Raw genomic sequence first — 12,007 nt, forward strand, 5'->3', positions numbered from 1 at the left:
CTAACATTGAGGGGAAATATATCGTAAATGGCAAAACTCTGAGGAATATAGGAAGTCAGAGAGATCTGAGCGTACATGTCCACAGATCTTTGAAAGTGGCAACACAAGTGGACAAGGTAGTCAAGAAAGCATATGGGGCGGAATGTGGTGCAGTGATTAGCACTAGGACTACGGTGCTCAGGACCTGGGTTTGAATCCCGGCACTGGGTCACTGTCCATGTGGAGTTTGCACATTCACCCCGTGGGTTTCACCCCCACAATCCAGAGATGTGCAGGTTAGGTGGATTGGCCATGCTAAATTGCCCCTTAATTGGGAAAAAAACATTTGGTACTCTAAATTTAAAAAAAGAAAGCATATGGATTGCTTGCCTTCATTGATCAGGGAATTGAGTATAAAAACTGGCAAGTCATGCTACAGTTGTATGGAACCTTGGTAAAGCCGATCTTGGAATATTGCGCACAATTCTGGTCGCCACACTACCAGAAGGATGCGGAGGCTTTGGAGAGGGTGCAGAGGATGTTTACCAGGATGTTGCCTGGTCTGGAGGGGTGTTAGCTATGTAGGGAGACTGGATTAACTTGGACTGTTATCATTAGAAAGACGGAGGTTGAGGTGTGACCTGACAGAAATCTACAAGATCATGAGGGGCATGGATAGACTGGATGGGCAGGCACTCTTTCCCAGAGTGGAGGGGTCAGTCACCGGGGGGGGGGGGGGGGGGGGGGGGGGTAGGTTAAGGTCTGTGGGGCAAAGTTTAGAGGAGATGTGCGAGGCAGGATTTTCACACAGAGGGGGGTGAGTGCCTGGAACGTGTTGCCAGGGGAGGTTGTGGAAGCAGATGCATTAACGGCGTTCAAAAGGCATCTTGACAAACACATGGATAGGATGGGTACAGAGGGATACGGCACAAGGAAGTGCTGAGGGTTTTGGCAAAGTTTGGTATCGTGGCCGGCGCAGGCTTGGAGGGCTGAGGGCCTGTTCCTGTGCTGTATTGTTCTTTGTTCTGTATAACTAGTTACATCCTCAAAACTTGAATAGATTTATTAAACAATATTTCCTTCCTGTAAAATGCATGTTCCAAACACATTGTTCAGGCTTCCTGAATAAAATATTCCAGCATTTTCCTGATGACTGACATCAGGTTAATAAGGGTGCAGTTCCTTGTTTTCTCTCTCTCTCCTTTCTTGTTACATTTGCTCAATTCCAATCCATTGGGAACATTCTAGAATGTTCGGAATGTATTCAGTGAATCCACTACCTCTGTAACTAAATCATGGTAACACAGTGGTTAGCACTGTTGCTTCACAGCGCCAGGGTCCCATGTTCGATTCCCGTTTGGGTCACTGTCTGTGTGGAGTCTGCACATTCTCCCTGTTCTGCGTGGGTTTCCTCCGGGTGCTCCGGTTTCCTCCCGAAAGATGTGCTTGTTAGGTGAATTGGATATACTAATTTCTCCCTCTGTGTTCCCGAACAGGCACCCATTGTGGCGACTAGGGGATTTTCACAGTAACTTCATTGCAGTGTTAATGTAATTCTACCTGTGACAATAATAAAGATTATTATTATCTCTTTCAGAACAATTGGTGTAGGGACATGAGATCCGAGGGATTTGTCAACACTTATCCCTTAGAGTGCTCCCATACTGTTTCTTTGCCGATTTAAATTACTTTTACTTTTATTAGTCCCTTGGTTACCAGTATTTCTGTTAAATAAAGGTTGGTGCAAAATATTTGTTAGGTCCCTGTTACTTTCTTGTTCCCCAGGATAATTTCTACTGTCTCTGCATTGAAGAAAAGAATGTTAATTTTAATCACTCTTATTTATATACTTGTAAAAGCTCTTACAATGGGCGCAATCTACCGGTCGCGATATGCCCGAAAGACAGCGTGGCGCGACACAACGCAGCCGGTAGATGCCAGGAATTTGCTCTTCCAAGATCTAACCAGCCTATCACGATGTGAATCCCACCCATTGTGGGCAGATCACTTTTTAGCAAATCAGCTAGCCTCACTCTGATATGCAGTCCCACGATCTAACCAAGGTGCTGGGATCTAACCCCTTCGTGGTGGTGATCTCGGGCGAGCGCCGTTTAGTGCTGGTTCCCACAAATGGAGACGAGATATGACACACGTGGGGGTCTCCCAGGGGATTGGAGGCTCCGAAGTGCATGCCCTCTGGGCAGGTGGCATCCTGACACTGCTGGTGCCATCTCGGCACCTTGGCACTGTCTGTATGACAGTACCCTCTTATAGGTGCGCTTGGGCTTTGGGGGTCGCGTTGGGGGGGGGTTGAGAGATCGAATGTTGTCCCAAAACTCTTCTTCACCCAGGAGTTCCAGCAAGCGGAGCTCCTCATGCATAACAAAGGTCAAAGTGCGACATCATCGTGGAGTTCCTGCTGAGGCCCGGAACCTACCCGAATTGGGAAAAAAGCCCCATTCGATAGCGTGCGGTTTCTCGTCTGGAATCAGCCAGCTAAACACACTCGTTATGGGCCTCTGCTCACATTCAGGTCAATTGCACCCAATCTGCTCATCTCTTAAAGGCATATTTTCCATTCTTGTTCCTTTTTGCCATCTTTTTGATCATCCTTTGCCTGTTTCTAAAGCTCCACAATCCTCAGGTTTGCTACCATTCCTGACATTATAAACTACCGGCCAAACTCTACCATTTTTTGTAAAGTGTCAGGTTCAGATTGAAAACTGATTGTAGCTAAATGGCTGCACAAATACCGTTTCACCCCAGATCTTGATTCCCTCTGAGTTAAAAAAAAGTAGTGGCTGTGGTGTACGCCGTCGCTCTGGCCATCTTTAGAGGGCGCCACAATGAGATCTGAAGAACAACAATTCACCCACCGCCACCACGGAGGTACCAACGGCAGTTCTGCACCCGTGTCCCGCACAAAGATCAGAGGCTCTCCCCTCACCACAGAAGCATCGCAGGCATTTCATCCCCTCACTGCCCACTCCCCCCTCACTGCCCACTCCCCCCTCACTGCCCACTCCCCCCTCACTGCCCACTCCCCTCTCACTGCCCACTCCCCCCTCACTGCCCACTCCCCCCTCACTGCCCACTCCCCTCTCACTGCCCCACTCCCCCCTCACTGCCCACTCCCCCCTCACTGCCCACTCCCCCCTCACTGCCCCACTCCCCCCTCACTGCCCACTCCCCTCTCACTGCCCACTCCCCCCTCACTGCCCACTCCCCCCTCACTGCCCACTCCCCCCTCACTGCCCACTCCCTCCGTTCCTGCAGGTTCCTCCCTCACTACCCACTCCCTCCGTTCCTGCAGGTTCCCCCCTCACTGCCCACTCCCTCTGTTCCTGCAGGTTCCTCCCTCACTACCCACTTCCTCCGTTCCTGCAGGTTCCTCCCTCACTACCCACTTCCTCAGTTCCTGCAGGTTCCTCCCTCACTGCCCACTCCCCCCTCACTGCCCACTCCCTCTGTTCCTGCAGGTTCCTCCCTCGCTACCCACTACCTCTGTTCCTGCAGGTTCCTCCCTCACTACCCACTCCATCCATTTCTGCAGGTTACTCCCTCACTACCCACTCCCTCCGTTCCTGCAGGTTCCTCCCTCACTACCCACTCCATCCATTTCTGCAGGTTACTCCCTCACTACCCACTCCCTCCATTCCTGCAGGTTCCTCCCTCACTGCCCACTCCATCCATTTCTGCAGGTTCCTCCCTCACTGCCCACTCCCCCCTCACTACCCACTCCCCCCTCACTACCCACTCCCTCCATTCCTGCAGGTTCCTCCCTCACTGCCCACTTCCTCCGTTCCTGCAGGTTCCTCCCTCACTGCCCACTTCCTCCGTTCCTGCAGGTTCCTCCCTCACTGCCCACTCCATCCATTTCTGCAGGTTCCTCCCTCACTACCCACTCCCCCCTCACTACCCACTCCCTCCGTTCCTGCAGGTTCCTCCCTCACTACCCACTACCTCTGTTCCTGCAGGTTCCTCCCTCACTACCCACTCCCTCCGTTCCTGCAGGTTCCTCCCTCACTGCCCACTCCCCCCTCACTACCCACTCCCCCCTCACTACCCACTCCATCCATTTCTGCAGGTTCCTCCCTCACTACCCACTCCCTCTGTTCCTGCAGGTTCCCCCCTCACTACCCACTCCCTCTGTTCCTGCAGGTTCCCCCCTCACTACCCACTCCCTCCATTCCTGCAGGTTCCTCCTTCACTGCCCACTCCCCCCTCACTACCCACTCCCCCCCTCACTGCCCACTCCCTCCGTTCCTGCAGGTTCCTCCCTCACTGCCCACTCCCCCCTCACTACCCACTCCCCCCTCACTACCCACTCCCTCCGTTCCTGCAGGTTCCTCCCTCACTACCCACTCCCCCCTCACTACCCACTCCCCCTCACTGCCCGCACCCCCCTCACTGCCCGCTCCCCCCTCACTGCCCGCTCCCCCCCTCACTGCCCGCTCCCCCCTCACTGCCCACTCCCCCCTCACTGCCCACTCCCCCCTCACTGCCCACTCCCCCCTCACTGCCCACTCCCCCCCTCACTGCCCACTCCCTCCGTTCCTGCAGGTTCCTCCCTCACTACCCACTCCCTCCGTTCCTGCAGGTTCCCCCCTCACTGCCCACTCCCTCTGTTCCTGCAGGTTCCTCCCTCACTGCCCACTTCCTCCGTTCCTGCAGGTTCCTCCCTCACTGCCCACTCCATCCATTTCTGCAGGTTCCTCCCTCACTACCCACTCCCCCCTCACTACCCACTCCCTCCGTTCCTGCAGGTTCCTCCCTCACTACCCACTACCTCTGTTCCTGCAGGTTCCTCCCTCACTACCCACTCCCTCCGTTCCTGCAGGTTCCTCCCTCACTGCCCACTCCCCCCTCACTACCCACTCCCCCCTCACTACCCACTCCATCCATTTCTGCAGGTTCCTCCCTCACTACCCACTCCCTCTGTTCCTGCAGGTTCCCCCCTCACTACCCACTCCCTCTGTTCCTGCAGGTTCCCCCCTCACTACCCACTCCCTCCATTCCTGCAGGTTCCTCCTTCACTGCCCACTCCCCCCTCACTACCCACTCCCCCCTCACTGCCCACTCCCTCCGTTCCTGCAGGTTCCTCCCTCACTGCCCACTCCCCCCTCACTACCCACTCCCCCCTCACTACCCACTCCCTCCGTTCCTGCAGGTTCCTCCCTCACTACCCACTCCCCCCTCACTACCCACTCCCCCTCACTGCCCGCACCCCCCTCACTGCCCGCTCCCCCCCTCACTGCCCGCTCCCCCCTCACTGCCCGCTCCCCCCTCACTGCCCACTCCCCCCTCACTGCCCACTCCCCCCTCACTGCCCGCTTCCCCCTCACTGCCCACCCCCTCACTGCCCACTCCCCCCTCACTGCCCACTCCCCCCTCACTGCCCGCTTCCCCCTCACTGCCCACCCCCTCACTGCCCACTCCCCCCTCACTGCCCACTCCCCCTCACTGCCCACCCCCTCACTGCCCACTCCCCCCTCACTGCCCACTCCCCCTCCTTTGTGCCTGCCCGCACCGCCCCACTCCCCCCTCACTGCCCGCTCCCCCCCCCCTCCTCCGTGCCTGCATGTGCCCCTTTCATGTGCTCACAATGTTCCAAATCAACTCTCAGGTAATGAATAATTTTTTTAAGTGTGGTCACTACTGTTAGACAGGCACGATCTCACATGTAGCAGTCAGATAACTGACTGGGTGACCTGCTTTTTGGTACAGTAAGAAGTCTTACAACACCAGGTTAAAGTCCAACAGGTTTGATTCAAACACGAGCTTTCGGAGCGCAGCATCTGAGGAAGGAGCAGTGCTCCGAAAGCTCGTGTTTGAATCAAACCTGTTGGACTTTAACCTGGTGTTGTAAGACTTCTTACTGTGCTCACCCCAGTCCAACGCCGGCATCTCCACATCATGCTTTTTGGTGATGGTGTTTGGGTCTGGCACACTTGGTAGTTCTAATTTTCTCTTCGAATTGTCCCAGGGGATCTTGTGCATTCCATCTGAAAGGCAGTATTGCTGCCCCCTGCTGGCATCAACTGACGAAAACAGACGACTTGAATATTTACGGCAAGTTTGATTTGCTTTTATATCAATAACTTTATTTAACTCAGTTCTTTCAACTATGTGCGGTATGGTGGCACAGTGGTTAGCACTGCTGCCTCATAGCACAAAAGGACGGGTATGATTCCGACCGCGGGTAACTGTGTGGAGTTTGCACTTTCTCCCCGTGTCTGCGTGGGTTTCCTGCAGCTTCTTCGGTTTCCTCCCACAGTACGTGTGTGCAGGTCAGGTGGATTGGCCACGATAAATTGCCCTTAGTGTCCAAAGTTTGGTGGGGTTACAGAGATAGGGCCGGAGACTGGGCTTAGTTAGGGTGCTCTTTTGGAGGATCAGTGCAGACTCGATGGGCCGAATGGCCTCTTTCTACACTGCAGGGATTCTATGATTTAAACAGTTACGTAAGTTTCAAGAGTCACAACTTGAACAAAAATACTACTTGATTAGACAGAACGAGGCCAGGCTCGCTCAAGAGTGTGTACGACTGTTAGCTTCCAAACTCAGGTCTGGTCTTGTGAATGTTGCCCCCAGGGTTATTGCCATTGAAATCTTAACGCTACTGCTTTTAATAATGTTTTAGCTTGTAGTTTATAATTAATTCATATGTACAATCCAGTGGCACACAAAGGCGTTATTGAGCCTTGTGAGAGCCTTGTTCCCGCTGTTCCAAAACAAAATGCTATCAGCAAAATGTCCAGTTGCAAGTAGTTATTCCGTCTGATCCCATGGGATTTATTTTGCAGAGAGCTGCAGTTTTCTCTGTTAGCCTCTTTAATATTAGCCATTGCCCTCTTTTACCATCACCATAGAATCTTAGAATCATAGAATTTACAGTGCAGAAGGAGGCCATTTGGCCCATCGAGTCTGCACCGGCCCTTGGAAAAAACACCCTACTTAAGCCCACACCTCCACCCTATCCCCATAACCCAGTAACCCCACCTATCCTTTTTAGGACACTAAGAGCAATTTAGCACTGCCAGTCCACCGAGCGTGCACATCTTTGGAGTGTGGGAGGAAACCGGAGCATCCGGAGGAAACCCACTCAGACACGGGGAGAACATGCAGACTCCGCACAGACAATGACCCAAGCCGGAAATCGAACCTGGGATCCTAGCGCTGTGAGGCAACAGTGCTAACCACTGTGCTACCGTGACGCCCATGCCTCACGGCACCACGTTAGCCATCTTTCCTTCTCAGCAAGTAGCTCTGATAATCAAACACTCCTTCAGTAGCACACTGGAGTATCAGCTAGCTGCTGTACTCATCTCCTGGAGCAGCATTTGAAGGAACAACACAGAGAGTGTAAGTGAGAACCACAAAGCCAGGCTGGACATTGAACAGCCAAACAGCATTAATGCTTGATCTAGCCTACATTAAGAAGGTTGTCTATGTATTCGGTAGGTGTGATGTTGAATTAGAAGTTTATTAGTCTACAGATAATAAGGCAGGTCCAACAGTTAAGTTACTCTTTTAACATGACCAGATGTTACACTGTCTACAGAATGCTAACATTTCAATGAAAGTGCTTTTCTCAATATCTCCTGCACTACAATCTATGAGAAAGGTTCGATGCTTTCACGTTTTTAGACTGTGAGGCCAATTTCAGGCCTTTGATCATCTCCTGGTAAGTTCTCGATGAACTAATACACAGATTGTGACCATGTGTAGATTTTCATCAACTTACCATAACTCTCATAAAGAGCATGAACTGGCAGCGAATAATTGCTGTGGGAAAAGTATCAGGGACGCTCAATTCCTCTTCCACCTTGGTCTGCTCCATCAGGTGGAAAAAGGCATGAGCATCAAGGTCCTTCCCATTGAAGAAGACTTGAAAAATCCACCATGTAGGTGTCTACAATGCATCTGGCCATTCTGGGAAGCCATGGGCTGGATTCTCCCATTTTGAGGCTATGTCCCCACGCTGGCGTGGGCACGGTGGCATTTTACAACAGAACAAATGGTGTAAAACGGCAACCGATCCTCTGTTTAGCTGGGGACTAGTATCAAGGCAGTGTATAGCACCCGGCTCTCGCTGCCGATATGGCCCGAAGAATTGCTGGGCCCGCGGTGGCCCGCAGCAGCTGCGGCGTGCAACATGGCGCTGGCCGCTCGCGGACCCGGGCTGTGAAAAATGCCCCCCACCCTTGGCAGGCTCGCGCGCCACAGACCACCCCCCCCCCCACAGTGCCCACAGCCCCTGGCAAAGTATCCCTGCCCGCGTGTCGGCCCTCCCGCGACTGTGGCAGCGCTGGACTGAGTCTACAGCCGCCACGTTGAGTTCCTGACGGATGAGACCATGCATCTGAACCACGCCGTCGGGAACTCTGCCGGTCGGAGGTGGAGCATCGGGGGGCGGGTCTTTGGTACGCCGCTTTGGAGGGGGTGGAGCATCGCAAAAGTGGCGCCTCCCCCGATTTGGTCGTAACCTTTGATTCTCCGGCCGATTGCCGAACGCGGTTTTGACATTGGCGACCGGAGAATCCCGCCCCACAGCTTTTTAAAACATTGTTCCATTTAAGGGGCAATTTAGCATGGCCAATCCACCTACCCTGCACATCTTTGGGTCGTGGGGGATGAGACCCACGCAGACACGGGAAGAATGTGCAAACTCCACACGGATAGTGACCCAGGGCCTGGATCGAACCCGGGTCCTCGCCGCGGTAAGGCAGCAGTGCTAACCACTGTGCCACCATGTCGCCCGGAAACCATAGCTAATGTTCATGTACTTGGTATCAATCCGCTATCCACTTAGATGGAATGATGGATCATGCACACCGTAAGGAAACAACACCTCAGCACTGGCCCAATAACAGAGGTCCCTGGTTCCAACCACCCTCAAGAGTAGTCGATGGTGTGAGACCAAATCCGTACTGGACATAGAAATAGAAGTCAGCAGCTCCAGAACTGGAAGATGGGGGACAAGCCAAAGTGTGACTTGCCATGAGTCCCAGACCATGGAACACATCTGCCCATTCAGGTCAGTCATGGGTCATACTTCATTTCTCCACCCAGCCCCTCAGGAAGCCATGGAAAGGATAGCTAAACGCATCCCATTACACAATTTTCTTGTCATCCAGGAGTAATTGTATTTGTGAGAAATGATTGTGTAAGGAAATACGTGACTGTGAACAGATCAACGCAAGAGTGATTAAAGTATAACTTCAGTGACTAGGGTAATAATCACAGCAGAGGGATCCATTACCTACAGCATTGACAGAAACACGTTAATAAAACTGCTTTTCAAAAGGATTCAGGAAAACAGGTCAGGCAATCTTCTTTGACAGAGGCATCTTTGAAATAAACAATGGCTGTTTGTGCAAATCAATAGTTGTGAAAGGATTCAGGATTCGATGCACCATGAAGTTTTCAGTGTGAAACATCCCTTTGCTGTAGAAGGTGTATAAAGGAGCATGATTTTCAGCAGTTATCTAAAGAACTTGAAAAGAGATAGAAATCAAAAGTCAGTTTTGGTATTCAGTTCGATTGATTATCCGCGCTGCAATTAAATTAAAACCTGTCCTGGCTCCACTTTCAAGTGTCTCGTGTTTATTTGAAGTTTGTCATTGTGTACTGTCGGAAGGAAGAGGCTGATTAATGACTGACCTTGAAGACTGTTCAGCAGTGGCTTGAAAAGAAACTCTTACAGAAACGAGTGGGTAGACACTGGTGCTATTTACAAAGATTCTTTTATTCTCATGGTCGGGTATTTCTCATCATTTCATATTACTTTTGTAAACTGTACAAATAAACAGGCAAAGCATTAAATAGAGGACCTTTGAAGCAATATTTTCAACTTTAGCATTAATTATCAACATGCCAACATCCTCTATTCAGTTAGTGTTATTTTAATTCCATCATTAACCTCTTTCCTTTCATGGGTTTGAAAAATACCCATTCGAAAATCTAGGCCACTAACCTTTCAATTAAAGGTTCTCCTACCACCCTCACTACTTCCAATTTAAAAAAAGCCCCGATTAAATAACTAATGGCGGAATTCTCCCATTTTGTGACTAAGTTTGGTAGAGGGTGGCTCCAGCAGAGCTTGTCCCACCAACAAGAATAGCAGGATCTCGCACCAGATTCTGAATTTGTAAGCTCATTAATTATGCACAGGCGAGTTCCCCTCCAGCTCTCCTCGCCAGCCAACAGCTGATTTGTCTGCCCGTCCACAGCTAGGTGGGTTCGAAGGGTCCCAGCGCCACATTTAAACACCAGTCCAGCACACTCGTATCACTCTCTCTGGTCCACCTGTCTTCACCAGACTGTGCAAGATGTCTGCAACTCAGAGGGAAAAGGCTAGCAGCCTCAGGAACAAGGCAGCACCGACTTCCAACACCAGGGCCCTTGAGCCCCTTATTTAGAGAGTGCAGGCCCATCAGCATGTCCTCTGCCCTAGGGGTGGTTCAAAGAAGCTCACCTCTCAGTCCTTGGAGGCTATTTCCCAGGAGGCTAGAGCGACTGCCACCCACCCTTGAAGCATGGTTCAGTGCAGGAAGCGGATGAATGATCTCATCCGCTCTGCTCGTGTAAGTCCTCTCTCAGCTCCCTCCACAATCAAATTCTTGATGTGGAGATGCCGGCGTTGGACTGGGGAGAGTAAGAAGTCTTAACCTGGTATTGTAACACTTCTTACAATCAAATTCTTAGCATGGCATCATGTATTCAAACAGTTACTCTATTAATGGATCTCACACATTCAGTCTTAGGGGCCACATATCAACACTTACTCTGTCAATAAATCTTTTTCAATACCACCATCCCATCTGTCTTGTTGCTCACACTCCATTCGCTGTCCTTTCTGGGTGGGGTCTCACACTCCATTCGCTGTCCCTTCTGGGTGGGGTCTCACACTCCATTCGCTGTCCCTTCTGGGTGGGGTCTCACACTCCATTCGCTGTCCTTTCTGGGTGGGGTCTCACACTCCATTCGCTGTCCCTTCTGGGTGGGTCTCACACTCCATTCGCTGTCCTTTCTGGGTGGGGTGCACACTGGAGACACGTATTTCACCTAAACTCTGCTCCAACCCTCTGATTGTAATGTTCTTTCATTGGGCTGATGTGAACAAAGAACATTCGACTTTACTTTATAAACAGAGCTATTTATTACTAACACTACATTAACAAATAACTAAAATGTCTAAGATGAATACAGTTGGAAATAAATGTCTAACACTAACTTACACAAAGATACAACAGAGCTGCTCTCATTTCCGATTGCTGTCAACTTCTAACAAACACCTTCTGAAGGAACACATGCTGCATCCTGGTCCTGAAACTCCATACTTGCCCCCACCTGCTGGTCGGATGGCAGAACTACAACAATAATACACATGCAGATCATAGATCATAGGATTTACAGAAATGATAAACTACTCATATTACATACAGATGATAGTCTACCTATCATCACACTGTTCACATGTCTTTCTTTTGTCCCCGTAAAGACCAAATTTGCACACAGCAAGCACGAGCGAGCCCAGACTGGGGAAAGGACGGCAGAGATCATTGTCCTCACTGAGTTCACAGTTCCCTGGGAGTCGCCATGATTCCGACATCCTTAGCTACTCTCAGGTGCCTGGAGTCTTGGAGGGGCCAGGGCATCTGCAGGGATGGTTGCTAAGGCATAAGGGCCAGAGAAAAAGAATAGGGATTAACACTGGGAATAATTCAAAAGGATAAAATGACGGTGGCAAAAAACATCACTAGAGCTTCTAACTTATTAGTTCCAACTTGGAAAAAAGTTAGAACATTAAGTATTAACCTGGTCAAATAATTTTAGCAACCAAGCCAATCTTTTAACATGTTTTATCTCAGCACAGTATTTGTACTAGCTTCTAATAATTGGGTACTAAAAACGGAATACAATACTCCAACTGAGGCAAAACAAAGTTTTTGTATATATTTCTACAATAACACTTACTTTTTCTGTTCTCTACTCGTAAAATAAAATGAGGAATTCCTTTGGT

General features: G+C 50.6%; 1 long non-coding RNA gene across 1 annotated transcript; it reads right to left on the reverse strand.

Annotated features, from left to right (window-relative positions):
- Positions 1-9,709: 9,709 nt before the first annotated feature.
- LOC119973499 lies at positions 9,710-11,273 on the reverse strand. The gene is made up of 2 exons (XR_005462333.1): positions 11,223-11,273; positions 9,710-11,094 (listed from the first exon to the last, which is right to left on the reverse strand). It is a non-coding gene; the product is annotated as an uncharacterized LOC119973499 (long non-coding RNA).
- Positions 11,274-12,007: the final 734 nt, after the last annotated feature.

The sequence above is a fragment of the Scyliorhinus canicula genome, chromosome 11 (assembly GCF_902713615.1).
Source record: "Scyliorhinus canicula chromosome 11, sScyCan1.1, whole genome shotgun sequence".
NCBI lineage: Eukaryota > Metazoa > Chordata > Chondrichthyes > Carcharhiniformes > Scyliorhinidae > Scyliorhinus > Scyliorhinus canicula.